The following is a 25,242-nucleotide window of genomic DNA, read 5'->3' as shown; positions in this document are numbered from 1 at the left end:
TATAAGAAGAAATGGATGGAAATTGCAATTAACTTTAAAATTTAGAATGTATATAAAATCCTAAATTTGATTGCATATACTTTTCAAGTACTCTACAAGTCACAGTTGTATATAGGGTAAAGCACAAAAAGAGAAAGAGGGAAGGAAGGAAGAAAAGAAGGAAGGAAGGAAGGAAGAAGGAAGGAAGGAAGAAAAGAAGGAAGGGAGGAAGGGAGGAAGGAAAGGGGAAGATCCAGTGTCAATATAATCAGAAATTACCAATCTACATGGTTGATTGTGTTTCTGTCTTTGGCACCCAAACACCTCCACCACCCCTGCCCCCAACTCCCCGCAAACGTACACACAGACTCAGACACAAAAAGAATGACACACAGTTCCAGACCTGGGACCAATGTTTGGCACTGGACGATTTCTTATTCCTTATACAATCTGCCTGTTTAAAACAACAACAACAACAACAAAAAACCCACTTTTATAGTTAATGTTTTTCTTTCTTTTTGTAACCATACACACTCCCACATAGCACAAGCTCAATTCCAGCCAAACTTTTATGTGTGTTTTTACATAAAGAAAACGGGTCTTCTAGTTCTGTGTTAGCAAAGTCACCTCTTTTACTGCCACTGCTAATGCTAAACATGTAATAATACTTTATTGTCATGAGCAGGAATCTGCTTTGCTAATTAAATGCAGCTGTCAGTAATTACTACTTGTCAGTGTAATCTATTTTAGGGAGCTCTACTTTAAATGATAAAAGATGGGCCTGATATTGAGAGGGTGGGACAGGCAAGGTGACTGCTTACTTCCTCAGATCAGAAACTCACTCTTTTATGATGAATGAGTAACTTTACTGTAACTTTATCTTAACTAGGTTATCCTGTATTTCTCTGGTGCATGAGTGACAAAGTTTGCAATTACATAGTTTTTCTTTTTTTTTAATATCTGAAATCTAAATGTCACCACCTTTGTCACACCAACAAGTACTATGACTTTCACAGAGTTAAAAATGCATCATGATGGTAATCTATAAGAAAAGCATCAACGGTGAAGTCACTGTAACCTCTACTATCAAATATTGAGCTCAGTATAAACGTACCTGCTAATTCTCACAAACTGGATTAGACACAGAGGAGGATCACTGTGAAAGGTGGCGGGGGGGGGGGGGCTAGTAACTGTTTCTTGTAAGCATTTTTCACTGATATTCAACCAGGTTTTCTCTGGGGAAATGTTTAAACTTTAGGTTAGGTCTTTGAAATCTGCGAATGAAAAAAAAATGCATGGTGTTTGCTTGTAATATTAATTTATCTTAACTGATTCTGAAATGAACCTCAAACTCTTTAAAGCTCTACATCTGCAGGACTAAAAGCAATGTCAGGACAAGGGTAATGGCAGCCTGATTCGCTCCATGGGATAGGTGCTGGGGCTGCCACAGATGCTGGCATTGTGTCCAGGGTCTAAGGGGAGCAGACCTTTTGCCCTCACCTCCCCTTACTTCCCCTGACATTTAAAATGAATGTGGTGGCAGTGGGGCAGGGAAGCTGCAGTCTCAAGGAGAGAAGTGATGGAGTGGTGGAAGTATCAATGGAGAAAAATAAGCACAGCAGGGAGTATGAGGGAGGCTTGGCGCACAAGTGGCTTTACCCCACACAGCCTGAAAGACTTATCGCACCCCTCACAGCATCCTGACTGCCTCATCCTTCTTCTCCCACCATCTGTTTTATATCCAACACTCAATAGTCCTCGTGTTGCTGGATAATTAATTGTCTTGTTATAGGTCCCAACAAATTTGGCTGCTACTCTTCTGAATACAGCACATTATATAAATAGAATTAATAATTCGGTTGTTCATCCCAGGTGAAAAAAAAAAAAAAAGCTTTCCAGATGGAAAAATAATGAAAAAACGTGGAACAACTTAAGTGTATTTTTGAAATACAGTAGGCAAAAGACTCTAACCTGTATTCTTTTCCCCAGTACTCCTTCTTTGGGTAAGAGATGAAAGGTCTGGGGGGAATGGTATAAATTCTCCCTTTTCATGGCATAAACGTTAACCTCCTTTACTGAGAAAATGTGAGTTATTCCAGATAGTTCTAAAAAACCAAAATGTTAAAAATTCCAAGTGATCAGCATCTCAGTCAAAGAGAGGATACATTGAATGGCCACTAAGCTCCTTAAAAAGTATTCAAAGGAAAACAAACAAACAAACAAAAACACAAAAAAACCAAAAACAAAAAAAAGTATTCAAAGGAAAAAACCAAGAAGACAAATATGGATAGTGGTGGAACCTCTGAGAGTTTCTGACTTTTATGTGTTCCTACAACCACAATTTCACTGCATCTTGAATAGCCTGTCATGTGCCAAACTCAGTTTTTTGAATCAGCTAAATGATATTCCTGGATTATAGTAGGTGTTCAATGAATTAGCGGCCGAATGTAGGAGTGATGATTTTGAACTACTGTCATGATATTGTTTCTTGCTGCTAACGCCAGCTGGTTGAAGCTGGCAAGCGACACTCAGTGGCAAGTGTTTAGACAGCAGGGACAGAGGTATACTTCCCACCTGTGGACTGGTGATGATAGGGGTGGGGAGAACATTGACCTTGTTTTCTCATATGACCATCGACAGGGAAACACACTCACAAAGATCTCCAGTTCATTTCTCTGCACTACACCCCCTCCTACATCAGGGTCCCTTTTGCCAACTTGGGTTTTAAGACCCACTTGGCTCTCTTCTCGAACAACAAAAAATGTCCTTCTCCTCAAGCCGACTTTAAGTAACAGAGGCATCCTGGCACAAAGACTATAGTATGTACAACAACCAGCATGTCTTTCCCAGCCCTGTGCTGGGTGAGAGATGAAGGTGCAGGCCCAGGCACTGGTAGGGGTTAGGACAAGTATGTGTATATGTACTTTGGGGGTTCATTAACAAATAAACCAACAATTCAATAAACTACATATAATAGAGGATCAGAAAGCTAACCCATCCTGGCTTGGAGGGAGGCGAGTAGGCTACAAAGAAGGAGAAGAGTAAGAAAACAAAAAGAAGTGGTGAGGAAGACAAGAAGTTAGACAAGCAGAGAATCCCCTTGCAGAGGGGCCGGCATGTACAATGGCTTGAAAGTGTGAAAGAGCACGCTCTATTCTTTGCTTGGAATCACTCAATTGAAGGGACCTTAGGTTGAGTGACAGGAGATGAGTCCCAGGCTGGGCCACTGAAACAGTAAGGACTTTGAAAGTTGAGCTAGCTTGAACTTTACCCTGAAGGCAGAGGATGCTATAGGTTATTAAGCAGGGGAATTACATGATCAGGTTAGCATTCAGAAAAAATTTCAGAAGCATTGAAGAGGATGGAGACCTAAAGCTAATAAGGAAGCTAGTAATTCAGGTGAGAAGTTCTGATGGTCTGAACTAAAGCAGGAGCATTGGGGCTGGTAGTAGCTAGATGTTCAAAAGGCAACACTGTCATGTCTTGGTGACAAACTAGAGGAAGAGAAGGAAAAATACAAGATGATCCCCAGTTACCTGTGTTCCTACTCTGATCCTTTAACTATTTTTCCTGGTTTCTCAGTTTTCTTGGGCATCTGGACAGATGCTGCTACCAATACAGAAGAGCAAAATAACAGAAAATATTTGAGAAGAGGTAATATTAAGAAAGTAATGGTGTGCGGGACTTCCTTGGTGGCGCAGCGGTTAAGAATCCGCCAGCTGATGCAGGCGACATGGGTTCGATACCTCGTTGGGGAAGATCCCACATGCCGTGGAGCAACTAAGCCCATGCGCCACAAATACTGAGCCCACGCACCACAACTAACCGAAGCCTGTGCGCTTGGAGCCCATGCTCTGCAACAAGGGAAGCCACCACAATGAGAAGCCTGTGAACCTCAATGAAGAGTAGCCCCTGCTCGCCACAACTAGACAAAGCCCGTGCGCAGCAACGAAGACCCAATGAAGCCAAAAATAAATAAATAAAATAAATAAATTTATTTAAAAAAAGAAATGGTGTATGAAAATTCTTAAACTTTTTTTTGCTTGTTTTTAACATCTTTATTGGAGTATAATTGCTTTACAATGTTGTGTTAGTTTCTGCTGAACCTAGGATAGGAATAAAGATGCAGACGTAGAGAATGGACTTGAGGACACGAGAAGGGGGAAGGGGAAGCTGGGACAAAGTGAGAGAGTAGAAAATTCTTAAACTCTTGATTTTATTGTTGGTAAGTACAGAGTTGGGTGTCCCTTATTTAAAGGATGCTAGTATTTGTAGAATTCAGAAACTCCAAAACTAAATGCTGTCTAGTAATCTTTGACTGTCTAGTCATCCATTTCAGAGTAAGCAGTGTATAAAAATAAGTACTTGATTAAGAAAACATAATTCTCTCTGCAGAAAATCAAGAAATAATAATTACAGCTAATACTTATTAAAATTTTATGGTGTGCCAGATACTGCTACCAGGACAGTAGGCAATAATGTTCTTCATTTTACAGAGTCAGATATCAGGGTTAAGTGCTCACTGCAGATCTAGGCTAGATTTGGGAACAGAGGAATATAACCATAACCTGAATAAAAATGAAATGAAAATAAGTACCGCCCCTGGCTACCAATCCATCTGCCGGCCCTTCACGCCCTCGCACCCCCTTATCTGCCCTGTTTTCTGCCTCCACGTCCCTCCTGTGTCTTTCCAGCCTGAATCCCTCACCTCTCTGCTTTCCAGGTTCTGATGCCTGAAGGAAGAAGCTCCAAGTCTCCCCGCCTTATACCATGTGCCAAGTACCACGGAGAAAAGGGTGACAAGGACACAGTCCAGCACAATCCCTGCTCTTGAGAGGTACTCAGGCAGGTGGCCCATGGAACAGTCCTCGGGCCTTTTCCAGCTATTCTTAGGAGGCAGGAACCCTTCAGACCCCCAGGAACCCTGGAGCTCCCCATAGTGAGCCTTTCTGCTCATGCACACTGTGTCTGTGAGATGAAGAGTCCCTTCCCAGTGCCCTTTGGTCCTATACTATTTCGTTCAGCTCAGAAAAAGTGAGGCAGTTAGGAAGTTCAAGTCACAGGCAGCTGGCTCACCAGATGAAGAAATTCCACTAGCATGGATTGGTAGTTCCCTACCACTGCATACAGAGCATAAATGCAACTATTTAGCAGGATCTTGGCAACCAATTTAAATCTATTGAAAAACAGATCCAACCATTTACTAAAAATTAATATGGTCTCATTCTTTGCTTTTGTGGCCGTTGTACATACACAGGAAAATAGTGTGATAGGACAAAGCCAGGAAGTAAACTTTATTGAAGATAAACCCCTCTTTTGTTGCAGGGAGGACACAGGGAAATAGGAAGGCGTGGGTTTCAAGGCCCAGAAATACAGGGAGGTGCTTCGGGGCTAACTGCTACTCAGAAGTCTGTTGGTGTGGGTAAGTGTGGGCTCTGGGCCAGATGACATGAGTTTGTATCATGGCTCCACCCCTCTAGTTAGATGACATCTCTGGGCCTCAGTTTCCTTATCTGTGAAATGGAAATACTAATGACACATACCCTATTGAATGCACTGTGGGAAAGAAATGTGTTAAGACCTGTAGAAAGCTTGTTACATTAGTAAATGTTAATTAAATGTTAGCTATTATCATTTATTATTTTTACAAAGATAAAGAGGTAAATAGGTATATCCATTAGGGCAAAATAACATGGAGGAACATAGTATTAAGCTTTATAAGTCTGTAAAGTGAGGATAGCCAGGTGGCTACCTGAATTAAATGCATTACAGAAAAATAATCTAAGAATAAAATTAAACCTTTAAATCAAGTTACTCACATTTAATCATCAGAGTTAGGAAATAGCTTTTTAAATCATGAACTCTATATGGTATAAAAGTATAAAAGGAAAGAAATTTCTGTGCATCCTAATACTTCAACTCATGTGGTATAAAAAGATAAATATAAATAGGTCAATGCTTTTAGCAAACCTTTTGTTCTTCCCCATTAACTGTATTTGTATAAGAGGATACATCTTTCAAAGAATTATGTAAACATACATAGCTGGGCCTTGCAAGAAAAAACTGTGTAGCAGCTGTCCCAAAAGCCTCCTCTCAATTTCTGTGCTTGACGCAGGCCTTTAAATCCAGTAACATGTTAATCACACTTAACTCTGAAACACATATTTCTTCTCTTCATACCCTTCTCTCAACAGTGAGACAGTCCAGAGAACCTATGCTTTGTAATGGAGAACAACCAATTCAAGATACACACATACATAAAGACAGATTGATAAATAGATAGATATAGAGAATAATGTACCCATTATGTTTAACCATTGCTGATGATATTACAGTGATATTAAAGATGATAACAGTGATATCAATTACTACTTGCTGAATCTTCACTATGCATGATACTGTATGCTAGGCACTTTACATATATTATCAAATCTAGATATAGGGAAATCTAGAACTGCTATTTCCATAACCATATAACAGATAAGATTACTAAGAATTAGACACGTTTAGTAATCTGTCCAAGATCCCACAGCTAACAAGCCATGAAGCAGGGATTCTAATTCAGCCAGCTCTGTCTGACTCCAGTACTTATAATAAATACCTTATTTATATTGAGGCGCATTCAGAATTATTGTGATTTTTTTTTATTGACTTGACTTAGGCTATGGCAAACAGCATTACAATGACATTTTAATATGTTCCTAAATAGTTCCCCAAATTATACTCAAATAGTAAAGTTGTTAATATTTATGATAGAAGAGTTGTGCTACCCCATTAGCAGTGTAAGGATTCTGTTACTTAATGTTAATTATGTCTTATATGCCTTTTTTTTAACATCTTTATTGGAGTATAATTGCTTTACAATGGTGTGTTAGTTTCTGCTTTATAACAAAGTGAATCAGCTACACATATACATATGTTCCCTTGCGTCTCTTCCCTCTTGCGTCTCCCTCCCTCCCACCCTCCCTACCCCAGCCCTCTAGGTGGTCACAAAGCACCCAGCTGATCTCCCTGTGCTATGTGGCTGCTTTCCACTAGCTATCTATTTTACATTTGGTAGTGTACTTATATGCCTTTTTAAAATAAAAGGTACAATTACAGGCAGTTTTCCTTTTCTCAAATTCTAAATTTAAACACTTTAATCAATTTATTATTTTACTTTCCTTCCCATCATCTTCCTTCATCTCAGGTCACTCAATCTTAAAAAGATTATTAATCCACAGGGTTTCATAGATGATGATGTCCTGAGGTCATCAACGAAGGAAAAAGCCTGTACAATACTGAATCACAATCTTAAAACTATGCAATTTTAAAGACATGTAAAGTTTCTGGACTATCCACTTCTAGAATACCCTTCATCAGTTTGTGCAGTAAACATTAATTGGATGCCTACTGTATGCCAAATGGGTCAGAGCAGAATAAGTCTCATTTCACACTTTCACATTAAACTCTGATTCTTTTGGCAAGTACCATATAGGAACACATAACACTGACCTCTATGCAAGAAGCCAACATTATAAGGATATTAATGGCAAGCATAAAACATGCAATATCAGAAACTCTGAGCTATTAAAACTACTTAAATATGGCATCAGTTCTTAAGTTACGTAATTTTAAAAAGTAGTTGAAACTAAGAAAATTGTTGAGTCCATTAAAAACTGCATTAAGCTATAGCACTGCTCTAGCATTGCTCTAGATCAGGTTATTTCTATGCTTCATGCCAATCATCTTCCTTACAAATTCCTTAAGAATTCACTCTAACTTGAACTGTCATAAATCTCAGTTGCTAGAATGCATTTACTTTACAACTTAACTTGGGTCCCCCTTTGGTTCCCTGTTTAAGTAAACTTAAAAAAAAACACACATCAGCTCAAGAGCAGCGGCACCGCACAGTGGGCGCCAAGGCCAGCTCTGCCATTGAGCAGGTGTGGGGCTAAAGCCATTTATTTAGGTTTGCTGAGCCTCACTTCCTCACCTCCTAAATGAGGATAATAATAAAAACATCCACTTTACCTATTTATTTTCCCTCTGCGGAGAGCAGGGCAGCTACCAGAATTAAGTGAGTTAATATTAGCAGAGTTCTTTGGACAGTGTCAGGCACATACTAAAGTTTATGATAAGTGTTTTTTAAATAAATTGTTCAAAATAGTTTAGTACACTCCCAATTTTTTAACATCAAACTAGTTGAGCATTTAATAAGTATCATTCTCCAGATAATGAAGACTTCACAAACTGCATATGCCACAAAGCAGGACTCTCTTCCTATTGTTCAAAGTTATGAGACAAAACGTAGATACATACCTAAACATACACAAGTATATAAAGTATATAAGTAGATAGAGATGTGCTCTAGATATATACATATGCTTATATGTATATAAATATTTATACGGAAGCACGTGTGTATATAGATGTAACTTACCAACCTCCCACACACAATCCAGGTAAAATGGCCTAAAGTCAAACTAACTCTGCCAACATCTCTTAATACTGACAGAGCTTTCTTTCGTAAAACTTTTCAAGAAGAGGGAAAATAATCCATTGTACTAAATGTTAGTTAAGACGTGATAATGGAACTTGCATATGAGATTTAAAGAGGTCCATTTACCCTGCCTATACATTATGGGGATCTCCAGATATAATCTTTTACTTCTACTTTCGATAAGTGTTAGCTGCTCTGAAATGGTTTTGAGTTAGATCAGTGAATTTTCAAGTGAAATTCTTAATATCTTGCTTTAATTGCACTCCTGCTGTAAAGGTTAGGGTAACCTCATGACCCACAGAAATAAATATTGGTTCTAGACTGAGCAAAATTTGTCAACAATTAAACTGGATTTCAGTGGGAAAGAAGTTATACTTTTGCTGGTTTTAAAGAATTTGTATTAAATTCACAGAAGAATTACAATGTAGGATTTTTCTAAATAGTAACAATTTAGGTCATAGTGAAAGTTTAACTAGTGATTTTGGTTTTGAGGTCCCCCTGCCCACCAAAAAAAAGGACAGAACTTGAATGAAGATAAATCTGAGGTTTGACAATCATTTCCTTAACTTGACTTGCTCTCTCCTTTCAGACTATTCACCTTTTCTTAAAACAAAACAAGCTATAATTCCATTATCAATCAATAACTCCTCACTTAATTGCAATAATCTCAGAATATGAAATATTTGAATAAAGTATTAAATAGAAAATTTTAAAATCATGCATAAATAAAATACACAAGTATTCACATAATTCCAGTGGCACAAGAATGTTACTGCTTACACTCTATTCCCCGTTTTAAGCATCATTTTTAGCAAGTGTCCCCTTTACTAAGGGATTGCTATCTCCTTTTACTAGGAAGTTACCTTGAGAGTTACTTCATTCATGAATGAACATCCCTAAAATAAAAGACCACTCTGGCAGACCTACCAACAGAGTCAAAGAAAATTCTTCTCAAATAAAATTTCCATAGGGCATTTCTCTTTTTCTAAAGAATCCTAAATAACCATTTTTGTTAACCTGCTCTTTTACATATAACTGCACTTGTAAGAGATGTTACTGTTTCTGAGATTATAAAAATAAAAAGATGAGAAAAGGAGCATAATATTTGTTGCATTCTAGGAATTCGGGTTAGCTTTCTCAGTGCAACAGGAACATTTGCATTTACTCATAAATGAATACTAATGACATATGCAGATCTGGCACTGCTTCATAGAAATCACACACAGAAAGCTAGAGCAGTGCACAGATAGTTCTATTTCTCCAAAGTATTCAAAGAGTGAGAAGATTAAAGTCAACATCAATTCTTTGAAGTTGAGTCATAGCTAAATGACACGGTGTGTTAAGAATAATGGTGGGATTTATGGTGAAAGCGAACTTAGCTAGTGAACATCTTGTATGACTTTTGAGTCAACAACTCATGATTGACCACCTACTTTGGGCAAAATGCTGCTTCCTTAAATAAGTCACCGTTCTGCAGTTCTTTTTACATTACACAGTGTAGGAGTAAGCACCCAGTTTCCACTGGAAACCCTTCCTTGTTATTTAAAATAACACTCAGCTCAGCTTTGCATACTGTGTGTACTCCTGTGCTCCTTTTTGAATGAGTGGAAATTCAGTGAGTAAGAAGATTATTCATTCAAAAACATCTGTGTATGCCTGCAAAATGGTACGGACAATGATGCAAGCATAGTCAACTCACTGTGGGCATCACCTGCTCACAAAGAAGTCAAAGGGACTTCTAAGGGAAGTGTCAAAGGGACACTAAAATTTAAGAATGAGGTCTGGCTTAACCTAGAAACCATGATCCTAGTACTTCTGCAAAACTCTGAAGAGTATGCTTGTGATTTTCCATATTATCTCCTTTAGGCACCTATTTGAAAATATTACTTTATATTATTGATGATGTTTCTATATATTTTATTAATCCAGGAAAGAGTATTTTTTAAATAGCCCAGAGTAATCTGGAAGGGGCCAGAGCAGTTTTCTTGTTCACTGCTAAGAGTCCCTGCACTGGAGACAGCTAAATTTAAGCAGCAGTTTCCTTCCATCATTATGTTTCTTATACTGTCTTCCTGTGTCTCCATCAGTTCACTAGTGAATGACTTCATATCCCTAAAGAAGCCTACCCTGCCACTCATTCAGTCACTTTAAGCAAGGTCCATTTGTAAACAGAGGGAGGAAGGTAAGTAGATCGCTTTCATTTCTCCTTTTAAGAGCATTACCAGGAGGAACCACTACGGCAACTTAAAAAAAAAAAATCTGGTACAACATAAATGACACCAATAAAAACATTAAAAATAGTTTTGATATCCAATTTTGTAATCCCTTTTACTATTTTCAACTTTTTCTTGGAATAGAAGCTGAATATACTTGAAATAAATTGTACTGTGGAAACATTCGTCTAAAGCCCTGAAGTATGTCAAAACTACTGAGCAAAAAAGCTTTCAGAAGCACCGCTTTAAATTACTTCTAGCAAATCAGTTCAGAAAGGAGCACCGTGAGAGAAAGAACGCCCATCCACTCTCGCTCCCACCCCATTCCGACCCTGAATGCTATTTATCCGACTAAGTTTACATAAATCAGAGAAGAGTTACAGTGCAATTAAATGTATCCACGAAGTAATATGATATAAAGCACTTTGCAAATATTAAACCTCCCCTTAAGGGATCAATGTTTTCCATGAAGAAGCTGGGGGGGGGGAGCAGAAGGGAGGGAGGGGGAGAGAGAGAGAGTCTGACCCACCGGGTGAGTACTGGGGAGACCGGGATCTGAGGAGCTTTTCTTGGGTAGATGCCCTGAAGCACTCAATGAGGGAAGCCTGAGAGCGGAGCCCACCAAGGTGAAGTGATTCCGGAGTCGTGACAGAGGTTTGCTCGCTGTGCACCTGGAACCGCCAGGTAGAGGCATCCGCAGGAGGCTGGGCGCTCCTTCCCGGCTTCCCCAAACCTAGGCGGTCGCCCAAGTCCCAGAAACATAAGTCTCTGCGCTCCAGTTAGTAGCCACAGCGACCTCGCGCACCTCTGAGTAACAACGGTATGACCACCCACTCCATTGCATTTATCTCCTGAGTGTGTGTGTGTGTGTGTGTGTGTGTGTGAGAGAGAGAGAGAGAGAGAGAGAGAGTGTGAGTGTGTGTGTGTGTGTGTGTGTGTGTGTGTGTGTGTCGGGGGTGGGTGGGAAGGGCTGCGTGAACTGCGTGCACTGGGGCTGCCCTGGGGCGGGGACCGGTACTTCGAGGGGTGGGGGCCGGCGGGGCGGAGAACGCACCCCACCCGCAAGTTCACCGCGCCTTTACCTGCCCTCTGCTTGTCCTCCTCGGGCCTCGCAGCCCCCCACTCGCCCAAAGCCGTCTCGCGCTCCAAGCGACAGCCCCACAATCACCCCGAAGTGGCCGAGGGCGGGCCCCCAAACTCTGCTGTGCGCAGTTAACGCGTGTTTCCAACCTCCCTCAAAGACAGCCCAGAGCGCTGCGACCGGCTCGAGGAGAGACAGACAGACAGACTGACACGGACGACTCTCTCAATCTACCCCGAGAATCCTCTCCCTCACGTTTCCCATCTCGCAATAGTTTAACCTCGAGCCCCAGAGAACGTCTCAAAAGTCTCCTCAAGGCAGTGCCCAAGAGAACCGCGCCCCACAAAGCGCTTTGGCCGGCATCACACGGATGTCTCTCCTCAGCGACCTCCCCTCTTGTCATTTCCCCCCAAATCTACGAAGCTTCAGCCCCCTGTGCTCGAGCCCCTCCCCGGCGCGAGGCGGGCAGCGCGCCCTGCTCACCAACGTCCCCGGCGGCGGCAGCGTGGGCGGGAGCCCAGGGCGCGGGGACCAGCGGCGGGTCGCGCCGGGCCACAGGGCGTCTCCTGCAGTCCCAGTTGGTGCAGTAGTTCCGGACGTCCGGGCTTCTGCTCCGCGGGAAGCGAGGCTGCTCGAATGCGAGCGAGTCAGCGGGGCTGTGCGTGCGTGCGTGAGAGTAAGAGGCAGGCGGGCCCTACACGCAGGCGGCGGCGGCGGCGGCGGCGGCGGCTGCGAGGTCTGGGGCGGGGAGCCAGGAAGGGGAGGAGGCGGGCGAGAAGTAGTGGAGTTTAGGGCGCGTTTCCCGCACTTCCCCTGGAGGCTGGAGCCAGGTACGGCAGGGCGCGCTCCCGCGGCGCGGGCAGGGCAGGGGCGGCCGCGAGAGCCCGAGTCCGCGCGGTGCCTGGGCCCGCAGCGGCTCTGCGGGAGGAGGTGAGCATCCTCCTCGCCTCACGCGGGCACCGGCGCGGCCCCAGACTGAGCGCCGAGCGGAGAACCTCCTGCGTCCTCAGTGACAGGTCCTTGGGCAGCTTGCTTCCTCCCGAGCAGCCTAAAAGAGTAACAGTGCGGCTGGGTTCTTCCCTTCCGGGGTCTTGGAGCCGCCGGGGCCAAGCTGCGTGGGCGCCCGGCTCCCCGCGGCTCGTGCTGTCACGGCCGCCGCCCGGCTCCCGGCGGCTGCCTCCCGGAGACGTGCCCAGCTGTGTGCGCGTGTGTGTGTCTAAGCGAATCTCTTCCCCTCCATCACTCGGGCGCGCGGGAGGTATCGGGTCCCCGGCGACCAGCTGCGGAGTGGCTGCCAGTCCCCACCCTCCCCGCTCTCTCCCCACCCACCCCGCCCCTACTCCTCCTCGCCCTCGTCCTCCTCCCCTGCTCCTCCTCCAGCTGCCGCTTGAGCTCCCAAAGGCAGGGGAGAAACCGCAGCGAAAAGGGCGGAGAAGGGTGGGGAAGGAAGCGCAGGTGTCTTCAGCCGAGAGCGGGCCCGCCCACACGGGAGCAGCTTGCTGCAGGGGGAGGGCTGGGCCTTAGGCGGAGAAGGGCGAGGAGAGGATTTACCCGGAGGCCGAGGTCCTGCGGCTGAACCGCAGCGCGTCCCACCAGGAGCGCGGTGAGGAGGCCGTGTGGGCGCTCAGGGCTCCCCGGCCAACTGAAGTCGCAGCTTGGGGAACCCGCGGAAGTGACCAGGGTGGCAGAACCCGGGAACACAGAAGTCGGAGAAGCTGAGACCGGTCTCTCCCGGGTCAGAGGGGCCTAGACCTGGAGCTTGGGGCACACAGGTGTCCAGGGAGCTCGAGTGTGGCTCCAGCATATGCCAGGCGGGAGAGCTGGAGGCTGTGAGGGGTCGAGCGGCTGCGGCAGCGGCGGTTCTCAGACTGCTGTGTGCCTCCTGAGTCGCAGGGGGCGATCACCGCCTAGCTGGGAAGCGGAGATCAGGGCTCTGCCTTTTTCCTGGTTCCAGATCCCAAACCCGAGAGGCACACTGGTCTTCCCAATTCAGTCAACGTCCCGCCTACCCCTTGCTCCCAGAATAGCAGTGGGGCAGTGGACTCTACGTGCTATTTCCTGTGCTCTCTGCCTGATTGAAAAGACCCCACCTAATCTGAGACTGATGTGTTGATTCTTCTTTCCTAACTCCGGTCTCCTCACTCATCATCTAGCCCCACCCGACTAAAATTTCCCAGAAAACTAATATCTTTCTCATTGATAAAGTTTTCCCCTCTGGAGTTTCCTTAAAAAACAATTTTTTTCTCTCTCTCGAGGTATTAGGTCTCATATTAATTCCCTAGTACAAATGCAATATGCAGAAAAGTCCTTTAGACTGGGAGTCACGTTATTGCTTATGAGTGCTGGTCTGTTTTCAAATGAGTCATAGAATGCAGAGTCGAGTCAACCTGGGGTCCTGGAGAGAATTGGTCCATTTAATTAGAGGTCTGTTGGAATGCTCACTGGCAACAGCACTGGAAAGAATTGTGGTGCTTCCGCCAGTATCCATTCTTTTCTATTATGGTAATTTTACTTGGTTAATTTAGGCAATCTGAAAATGAAAGGTTGGATGCAATTCACAAGGCACAATATTTCTAGATTATCATTCAATTGCGACCCCCACCCCCTTCCCCATGCCCACTCTCACCATCACTTCCAAAGGTGGTGAACTCGGATCTCAAGCTGTACTTTTTCAATTTCAGGATACAGCCTGAAGGACAAAGCTGTTGAGTTCTAGAAAGAGATAACTTAAATGTAAGTAAACTTATTTACCAACTACTCAGACAAAATCATAAGCTCAGCAGCAAGAACAGAATGTATATTGTTTAATATATTGAGCAGGAGGAAAGATGGCTGTTTGCCAGATATGTGATCCATTAACCTCTGTAGCTCATTGTTGGCAACAATAGCATACAATCACATCCTTATGTTTGAAAGACAAGGGATTGTTTTTTCCCCATCTCAAAATCACAATGACACATTATAGTCTAAAAGAAACCTCAAACAATAAAAGTAATAAGAAAGGAAGCAACACAATTTGCTTTTTTCTGAACAAATGTTGCTGTTCTGTTTTTCTGGAGAGGAAAGATGCTGATAAGCAATAAAGTCTGCAAAAGCATGACAATAGATTTTGAAGAATGCATCGATCCATCTATCAGTCCTTTCAATTAGTCAACTTTATTTAAAGTGTTTATTTATATTACCTTTTTATTGGTATTCATTCTTTCTTTTGTGCCAGGAAGATTACTGAGGAGGACGATGGGGTGAGATGAATCTAGTTTCTCATAATTCTGTCTTGCTTCAGGTTTATGTTTGGCAGGAGAGGAACAATCAGCAGCCCGTGCTTTCTCAGCAGTCCTAACTTCTCCTCAGAGAATCCTTAGCTCTGTAGCTGATGCACTAAGACATTGTCACAGTGATTTTGCCTAGCTTGTGCAAGATCACACCTGGGGCTGGGAGCAGGTACAACCCCAGAAACTGTGAAGCAAAGCTCTGGAAAGGCTTTCTACCTAGCCTTGGGTTGGAGGATTAGATCAGGGTATATGCACTTTCAGCGTGTACTGCTCTTCAACTCCTCCAACAAGGTGGCTTTCTTGCTAGGTAAAGCGCAGAGGAGGGTGGGTGGGTGTCTAACATTTTTAGTAGAAACATTTCAGTATTGTGCAAAATTAAACAAATAAAACTAAACACTGGATGAAGAGGCACAGCCAAAAAATCTTTTTAGAATGCAGTTTTGAAAATGGTCACAGATGCATTGGTTTGGTTTAGTCACCAAAGCCAAATAAAGTGCACAGTAATAAAAACATCTGGTTAATTAGTTTTCATTTGGTAAAGAATATATTTTTTCTGAGCATCATCACACTCTCTTGTCTCATAAAGATGCAACCGTTAAATATTGTTCAGCTTACGGTTTCAAATGTAGGCTGTCCTTTCAGTAAAGTATAGAAATGTTTGTCATTATTGAAGGTATTTGACTTGTTTTCCAACTATATCTTTTTTTTTTTTTAAACGAGCTAATCACTGACATCTAGACTCAGTTGGTTAAGTAAATATTTATTTAAAGGAACTCTTTTTGCGCCAACCACTGGAAACCAAAAGAAGAATAAAAGAAGCCTCTGCTCTCATAGGGTGAGTTCAGTAATCACTAGGTTTATCAGGTGTAGGTCTGGTTCAACAGGAGTCCTTACCTTTTGCAGAAATGAGCCCCGAGCCTACATCTCCATGCTCCATCACTGTATTTGAATGTCCCTGTATGAAAGTTCTGGTTTTCCGTTGTGCTAGGAAATGTTTAGCAGTCAGAGGCCTAAAAGTGTAAGGCCACACCTGAATATAAGAAAACTATTTCTTATGGAAGAGGTGGGTCCACAGATCTGATGTCAGAAACGATGAGGACGGTCAAGAGGGTTTAACAACTCTCTAGGTCCAGACCAGTGCTGGCTAATAGAAGTGTCATGCAAGCACAAATGTGAGCCACATGTACAATTTTAATTCTATATAGCTCATTTAAAAAGTAAAACAAAACAGGTAAAATTTAATATTATATTTTGTTTAACTTAATATATCTAAGATATTATAGTTTTGACATATGATCAAGATACAATTATTAGTGAAATATTTTACATTATTTTTTTCACATCGTGATGGGCAGAATGGCTCCCACACCCTAATTCTTGGATCCTGTAAATATGTTACATTACATGGCAAAATAGACTTTGCAAGATGTACAGTAATTAAATTACAGACCTTAAAATGGGGAGGTTATCCTGTATTGTCTTGAGTGGGCCCAACCTAATCATGCGAGTTCTTAAAACCAGAACATTTGCTCAGGGGACAAGCAGAAGGGATGTGACACAAACAGAAGTCAGAGAGATTCAAAGCATGAGAAGGATTTAACATGCTTGAAGATGGAAGGGCCAATGGGACAAGGAATGCAGGTGGCCTTTAGCTTAGCGAGCTCCAGAAATGAGACCCCTACCCTATAACCACAAGGAACTGAATTCAGCCAACAACCTGAGTGATCTTGGAAGCAGATTCATCTGCAGAGTCCCCACAGAAGAATGCAGTGCTAATGGCACCTTGGTTTTGTCCTTATAGGACTAAGCAGAGGGCTTACCTGAGCCAACTGTACCAGGACTTCTGGACTACAGGACTGTGATAATAAATGGATGTTTTAAGTCATTAAATTTATCATAATTTTTTACAGCAGCAATGTAAAACTCATACACGTACTGAGTCTTGAAATCTGGTGTGTATTGTACACTTACAGCCCATCTCAATTTGGACTCTCCACATCTCAAGTATTCATTCAATAGCCTCATGTGGCTAATGGCTCATATTGGACAGTGCAACTCTAGACCAAGAGGAGTAAGATGTCTAGAAAGTGCTAGATCTGTAGGCTAACCGTAATATCCCTATATGGAGAGAGAAGAGGTGCAAGGAAGGGAGGAACTGGCAAGATCTCTCCTGATTCCCCACCCATGACCCATGTGAATGGGAGTAATCTTGCTCATACAGGACACAAGCTAAATCTTACAAGTGAGACTGTCAAAATTCACTGAATTCTGATATTTTTGCTTTTATTACCTTGAGGCTATTAATAAAGTATTTTTGAATATTCCATTTTTGTGTCAGTTAAGTTTTGGAGCAATCAAGAGAAGAGTCGTTGCTTCTCCTTTTCTTCATGCTTAATGTAGAGCATCATTTATTTCCAGTATTATGGTGTGGGGGAGAGTAGGCAAGGGTAACCATGAAAGGTCTCTAGGAGAAGAGGAATTATGTGGATTGATTTAGCAGGCCTAGGAAGGCTGTTCCCCCCACCAGAGAAATTGTTTTCAGTATCAATCTTCTGAGATCTACATTTTATTTTTATTAAGAAGGCAGCATGTTTTACAGTTCTAATTGCATTCCATGTTTAGCTTTCTAAAATCATCTTTTACCATCTTCCTTAATAGGTAGGAATGTAAGCTCTTACCCTATAAAACCTAGAACAGGAACTAACTACTGTAATCTGGGACCATTTTAGGAAGGTTTTGCCAAAGAGCTGTAGACCTGAACTGGGTTTAAAGAAAAAAAATGGAACCTAGACCATGAGAGAGTAGAAGGAGGACTTTCAAGGCTGCAAGGAGCGGTTGGGGTAACAGTATAAAGACCGGAAAATGAATGGTAGGTTGATTGGCTGATAAAAAGCTCCTTTGACTATAGCAAAAAGCTTTTGTAAGGAAAGCTGTAGCTGATGTTAAAGAGGGAAAGGTTAGTTAGCTCTAGATCTGCTCTGTTCAATATGGTAGCCACTAAGCACATGTGGCCATGAAGCTCTTGAAATGTGACTGGTCTGTGAGTATAAAATACATACTGGTCTAGGAAAAAAAGGTAACAGTGGCTTGAACTAGGTGGAAAGGCATGGATGGTCTTCAGATATATTTCAAGGGCACAGCCATAGGACTTACTGATAAATTGAATGCAGTGAAGCAAAGTAAGGAACCAAGGATGACTTCTAGATTTGGAACAACTGGGTATATGTTGTTACTATTTACTGAAAAGGGAAATAATAGGGTAGTAACAAGGCTTGGTGAAGCAAGGTCCCCACCAAGAGGATACATTAGACATCGAGATAGAGATGTCACTTAAGGAGGCAGATATATCAGTTCAGAGGTTTGAGAAAGTCTGGGGTTAGAGATATGAATTTGGAAGTGATCAGCATACGGAAGGTGTTCAAAGCACCCAGTGGGTGGGAAAGAAAATAGAAGGAAGCCCTGGTGATTGGGAAGGAGGGAAGGAAGAGCATAAATAGAAGACTGAAAAGAAATTGCCTGGCCAATTAAAGGCAAACTAAGAGTCTGGCAACTCAGAAGTCAAGAGAAGAAAGCATTTCAATGAGGAGGTAGTGGCCCCTATGTCAAATACTGCTCAGAAGTCAATAAAAGGGAAATAGGGACACCTGTATTGAGTTTGGCAACATTGGAGATAATTAGTGACCTTTACAAGAGAAGTTTCAATGGCAAGGTTAAAGCCAAACTGAATTGAGTTGAAAAGTGAATGGGAAATGAGAAAGTAGGGAAGTGAAGGCAGACAGTGTTTTGAGAAATTTTTCTTTAAAGAATTGCAAAGAAATGGGGGCATAGTCCAGAGAGGGATATGGGACCAAGGGATGTTTTGTTTTAAGATGGGAGGTACTAGAACATCTTTGTATAATGATAGAAATAGTCCAGTAAAGAAGGGGAGAATGAAGAGAAAAATTGAAGATGAAGTCCTTGAGTAGGGTAGAAAAAAGGGGGTGTGGACAAGTGGAGGTGTTGGTTTCTCAGGAGCAGGCACCATCGTTCCCTCATAAACAAAAGGAAGACAGGAGTTGTAGAACCAGATGAAAGAATATGTAGACCTAGTCAAGAGAAGGTGAAGGAGTTGTTCCCATTTTCTCAAAATATGAGTCAAGGAGTAATATTTTAGAGAAAGGAAGTAATGGAAAACTGAGGAGCGAGGAAAAATCATGGAATAGTGATTTCAGAGAGTGAGAAGTCAAGCTTCCTAGAAGAAAACAAGAAATTAGGTTGGGGAGTGTTGACTGCTATTTGAGGTTTGAGGTCCTGAATTTCCTATGAAATCAGTGAGGCCAGTTAGATAATTTTCTCCAAGAATAATCAGCTGATAAAGTATACATATGGAGAAGCCAAGCAAGTGGTTGCATTCTGCCAAACTGGGAATATTTTAAGCAGCATGGAACATGGGAGTTGAGACTGTCTGCAAAAGAATTGTTATAGGGATAGATCATGATATTCAACCTGAGTACAGAGGGAAGTGGAGTCAGGAGGTTGAGATGATCAGTGAAAAAGTAGTGAGGTCAAGGGCTTCATTTCAATTTTAAGAGTGATTCAGTCTGGCAAGTAGGAGTTGGGACAAATCGGGGAAGGAGGATCTTAATTTTGTAGGCAAGGTATTTCTATGCAGCGTCTAAAAGGAGAAAATTAGGGAGTCAGATCAATCTAGATTCAACTTACATTTATTGGAATCGAATGTGTGCTACACTCTGTACTGGGCACTTTCCTGTTATTTAATTTAATCCTCACAATATCCCTGTGCTTTGGGTAAGATAAATCCTTGTTTTATAGATGAGAAAATGAAACAGATGATTAAAAAAATAAATAAAATTAAAAAAATAAAATACATACTGGATTTCAAAGTCTCAGTGCAAAAAAAACTTGTGAAATATTTATTAATAATTTTATATTAATTGTTGAAATGATATCCTTTTGGATACCTTGGATTACATAAATTATGTTATTAAATTATTACTTTATTTATTTATTTTTTAAATTAATTAATTAATTATTATTATTATTTTTTTTTTGCAGTATGCCGGCCTCTCACTGTCGTGGCCTCTCCCGTTGCGGAGCACAGGCTCTGGACGCGCAGGCTCAGTGGCCATGGCTCACGGGCCTAGCCGCTCCGCGGCATGTGGGATCTTCCCGGACCGGGGCACGAACCCGTGTCCCCTGCATCGGCAGGCGGACTCTCAACCACTGCACCACCAGGGAAGCCCTATTATTACTTTTTTTAAAAAAGCTTTTTAAATAGAGCTACTAGAAGATTTTAAATTACACATGTAGCTTGCATTATACTTCCACTGGCCATCACTGCTCTAGACTAAGTGCTTCTTATACTTTAATGTACATACGAATCACTGGGGAATCTTGTTAAAATGCACATTTAGAAACTCCCAGGTAAACCGCTGTCACGGTCCTTGGACCACACTTTGAATATCACAATGATGATTGACAACTTCACCTGCAATATAGAACCCTTCAGGAATTTAAAAAAAATATCACAATGACCAGATTGCTGCACCCAAAATTAATTAAATAGGAATCTCTGAAGTTGTGACCTGAGGATAACTATTTGTTATAGCTCTCTAGGAGGTGATTTTAAAATATTACAAATTTCAGAACCACTGCGTTAGAAGCTCTTGAATAGAGGTGAACTAATTTAAACTTTATTCTGTAGAAAATGGAGAAGTTTATATATCAGGTGCAATTAATTTGTCACTAGCAAATATTCATTTATTCATTAAGTGAGTGTAATTACTATGTGTAAGTCATGGTGACTTATATCCTGCCTTCTAGAAGCTTAGAAACTAGAAGCTTAGTTACAGAGATAAGATACCTACTTAAATAATAGCAAAGCAACATAGCATAGGTTCAGCATGACTGGTATAGATATTAAGAGTTATAGGAGTCCAGAAAAGGAAGAGTTAGTCTTGGATGGGATAATTAGTGAATCTTCCTGGAAGAACTGATGTGTAAGAAAGATCTGATACAGGGGTTCTCAAACTATAGAATGCATCAGAATCTTCTCGGGTGACCAGGGCAAGGCCACTATTGTCATGGAACACTGCTGCCAATATCACCCCTGCCACACTATGAATGAATTGTAAAACCATCCTGCTTCTCTGTCCCAGTAACTCAAGTTCAAAGTCCCCAGTGGGAGGCTGACTAACTGAGCCCAGACCACATGCTGGATCCAGCCTAGGCTGCCAGGAGCCACAGGCTATGCACAACTTTTCACCAACACTGCACACAAAGGAACTTTTTCCAAAAGCAGGGATAAAGATGCAAGTCTGCTCAGCCTGCCCCCAAACTCCTCACCCTACCCTTGCCAAAGCCAAATCAAAATGAAACAAAACCAAAAACCCCAAAACAGCCAATTAAAGAAGCAAAATGTCTACCACAGGTAGTATTACTCAAAACGTTGACATATATGAGGGGGGACTTGATTTTGGCAAATTCAGTTTTAGATTGTTAAGCTTGAGATTATGATGTTTAACTCAAGTAGTGTTGCCCATTTACTTTGGGGAATGAGGCAAAGGCTAGAGAAGTTTGCTTAGGTGTCATCTGCATAGAGGTAAAAATAGAGAACAAATGTGAGCTTCAGGAGGCTGAATGTAGAAGGAGAAGCTCTGGACAAAGACTCTTATAATATCCTCATACTTCTGGGTCTAAAGGAGCAGTAAAAAGGGGTGTTGCATTACCTCTCAACAGCTATTAACCCTCCAACCAGCTCAGATTAGAAGAGTTAAATAAGAATTGCTATGGTAGTAGTTCTCAGAGTTTTTAATATGCCGATTTGTATTATGAAGCTCTGATTATGCTACACTTCCAAATATCATTTGACTATGGAACTTTCTTGAGAAACTAGTGATATATTGAAGACATTTTGGGAAACAATAGGCTAGAATTATCTGGAACCAGAAAAAGACAGAAAAATCTTAGAGAAATGTCCAGGGGGAGAAACAATAGTCCAGAATCCAGATTATTCTGACAATTCTGATGCCTGTTATTCCACTGTTATAGGAGATGGGTTTAATAGTATGGGGATTAGCGGTACTGAATTCTGTTTTACCCCCATGTCCCCCAAATGCACAGTGCTTGGTAAATGGAGGCACGCCATACATATTTGTTGAGTGAATAAATAGGAGAATAGTTAAGAAAAGCCCTTTATCTTGTCAATATGGAGGTCACAAGTAACCTGCAAAAGCATTGTTTCAGAATAATGGTGAGGTGGGTTGGAGGAGGCATCCACCTGCTAAGGATTTCTCAAGTGATTCCTCAAGGATCTCTGGCAGAGACTGAATTGTCTCCCCCATCATCTGTTTCTCTCTCTTTTTCTTGGTAATATAACAAGAGTGACCATATAATTTATCATCTGAACTAGGACACTTGAGAGAGAGAAGGGGGGAGCTATTAATAATTATGCCAGGACAACACACACAAAATAGACTTTCAGGCAAACTGGGACAAATGGTCATCTTAAAAATAATTCCTGGGCTTCCCTGGTGGCACAGTGGTTGAGAGTCCACCTGCCAATGCAGGGGACACGGGTTCGTGCCCCAGTCCGGGAAGATCCCACATGCCGTGGAGCGGCTGGGCCCGTGAGCCATGGGCGCTGAGCCTGCGCGTCCGGAGCCTGTGCTCCGCAACGGGAGAGACCACGACAGTGAAAGGCCCGCGTACCGCAAAAAAAAAAAAAAAAAAAAAAAAAAATTCCTGACTTTGAGCTGAACACTTGACTGTTAGGAATAAAGACTGCCTTGCCCAACCTCTCTTGTATTTATGGGTAACAATGTGACTAAAATGTTACTAGATCACAGTGGTTAGTTTTCCCCCAAAATTTTTACAGAGGTACGCATATCTTGACCAGCGTGTGTTCTCATTTATCAAAGCAGATGGTAGAAGATGGTTTCAGAAGGTTGCACGTGGAATGTATCTTTTTTTGCGTTACGCGGGCCTCTCACTGTTGTGGCTTCTCCCGTTGCGGAGCACAGGCTCCGGCCGCGCAGGCTCAGCGGCCATGGCTCACGGGCCTAGCCGCTCTGCGGCATGTGGGATCTTCGCGGACCAGGGCACGAACCCGTGTCCCCTGCATCGGCAGGCGGACTCTCAACCACTGCGCCACCAGGGAAGCCCCGGAATGTATCTTTTTTTAAATTGAAGTATAGATCATTTACAAAGTTGTGTTGGTTTCTGGTAGAGCAAAGTGATTCAGTTATATATGTTTTATATATATATATATAATCTGAATATATATATATATAATCTGAAAAGAACTTTACAGATTCTTTTCCATTATAAGTTATTATGAGATATTGAATATAGTTCCCCGTGCTATACAGTAGGTTCTTATTGTTTATTTTATATATAGTAGTATATGTTAATCCCAAGCTACCAATTTATCCCCCCCGCCCCTTTAGTGACCATAGCATTGTTTTCTATGTATCTTTAATGGTCTGTTTCTCCTTCCAGCTGGCTGGAGTGTGGTTATTCTGGTTAGAGCTTTAGCAGCCATCTTGAATAATCCTGTGCTATTCTGGAGTTTTCTGTTACTTGTGGTTGAACCTAATCCCAATAGATAAGACCTTATACCAAAGCTGCCTAAAACCTGTATAATAAGAGCCACAAATGCAAACCACATATGTAATTTTACATTTTCTTGTAGCCATTTTAAAACATAAAAAAAGAACAGGTGAAATTAATTTTAATAATATATTTAAATAAATGTGTCCAAAATATTATTTTTTCAGAATGTAACCAATATGAAAAAATATTAATGTGATATTTTATATACTTATGTTTTATGCTAAATCTTCAAAATCCCATGTGTGTTTTGCACTTACAGCACATCTCAATTTAGATTAACCACATTTCAAGTGTTCAATAGCCACATGTGGCTAGTGACCACCATATGGGACAACACAATTTTATACCATGAATAACCTCCTCTCACCCATGTATTTTCTATCTCTCCCTCTCCTCTTGCTTCTCTTCAATAGATAAACATAGATAAAATTCTGTATCTTCCACAACAATAAAACCCTGTTTCATTTCTTACTTCCCAGAAGTGATTTCTCTATTGTTTTTCTTCCCTTCACAACTCTATTTACTTGAATTTGCAATATCAGGTAACTCTGTTCTTGGAATAATGACAGAATGTTGTCCTTCAGGATACCTTTTGATAAATTGGGTCTCTGGATGTTGATCAACCATAAGCAATCTATTTTTAGAATGATCCCCTAGCAAATTGAACCCCTAGCTATCAGGAGTTGTTAATATCAGGACCAAAACCCACTATGCTTTGTCACCAGTTGCCACAAGGAATTGGTTAAATAATTTTTTTTGCAAATGATTTGAGAAAATCGCTTCTAGTAGAATCAAGATTACCCCTCTAATGATGACAGTCTTCCCTTCTTTGAGACATATGCTGAAGAGTGGGAGAGAAAAGAGAACTGTTAGAGCTGGCCACTTGGGAATTGAACCTAAACTGGGTACTCCCTGGAAGGGTAATGGATGCATACATTGACTACCACGTGTGGGACGATGGAAAAGTGACTTCCAGCAGCTGGGCTTTATAGAGTACAGCATAACCTCAGTTATCTAGTGTAGTGTTCAAGCAACAGGAAATGTGTCAGATACAAAAGGAAAAAAATTGTGTATCTTGTAGGAAAGAAACTGAGATTTGAGCATTTTGAATGAGTGAGTTAAGAAGAACCAAAGACGTGAAGGTTATAGCGGATGAGCTATGATTGATTAATTCTCCAGCAGGAGGGAAAAAGCCTTCTGGCTTGATGGTGGTGTATATAAAAGGTCAGCCTTTTCATGTAGGCGCCAAGAAGCTCACACAACATGACAGGGATCCAATGAGGTAAGAAATAAGAAAAGCAGAGAGAAGGGGAAAGCAAGCAAAGAAGATTGTATATGCAGCCGAAGTGGTGGTAACAAAGACAGAAGTAGTAGCAAAGGAGGCTAACAAATGTTACCAGCTCTTGTGGGCAGTGGAAAGAATGATGCAGGGGTGAAGGAGTCTAATGGGTGTCAGGGTGCCACGTGCACTTAAATCTTCACACACAATATTTCTGGGAAAAAAATCTCTTATGCCGACTGTAATCATTTGTTTCTTTGTTAATTTACTTACTTCCCTGTGGTTGTCTAATCTGTACCAGAGGTTTGCTCTCTCTTAGTCTA

The 25,242-nt window shown here is 41.7% G+C and overlaps 1 protein-coding gene and 1 long non-coding RNA gene across 9 annotated transcripts in view; one reads left to right on the top strand and one right to left on the bottom strand.

The window, feature by feature from the left end:
* The window catches only part of HS3ST5 (heparan sulfate-glucosamine 3-sulfotransferase 5), a 282,552-nt gene extending 269,526 nt beyond the window's left edge, over positions 1-13,026 (bottom strand). For all 8 annotated transcript variants that reach the window (XM_060114783.1, XM_060114782.1, XM_060114784.1 and 5 more), the window contains exon 1: positions 12,239-13,026. The gene's annotated coding sequence lies outside the window, so the exon portion shown is untranslated. The remainder of the gene's footprint in view (positions 1-12,238) is intronic.
* LOC132500014 (uncharacterized) overlaps positions 12,401-25,242 on the top strand; it is a 143,891-nt gene continuing 131,049 nt past the window's right edge. Inside the window, exons 1-2 of the long non-coding RNA XR_009533955.1 lie at positions 12,401-12,585; positions 14,437-14,488. This is a non-coding gene — a long non-coding RNA (uncharacterized LOC132500014). The remainder of the gene's footprint in view (positions 12,586-14,436; positions 14,489-25,242) is intronic.

Source organism: Mesoplodon densirostris, chromosome 12 (genome assembly GCF_025265405.1).
Source record: "Mesoplodon densirostris isolate mMesDen1 chromosome 12, mMesDen1 primary haplotype, whole genome shotgun sequence".
NCBI lineage: Eukaryota > Metazoa > Chordata > Mammalia > Artiodactyla > Ziphiidae > Mesoplodon > Mesoplodon densirostris.
Note: the sequence above shows the minus strand (reverse complement) of the source record. Positions and strands in the feature narration are given on the sequence as shown.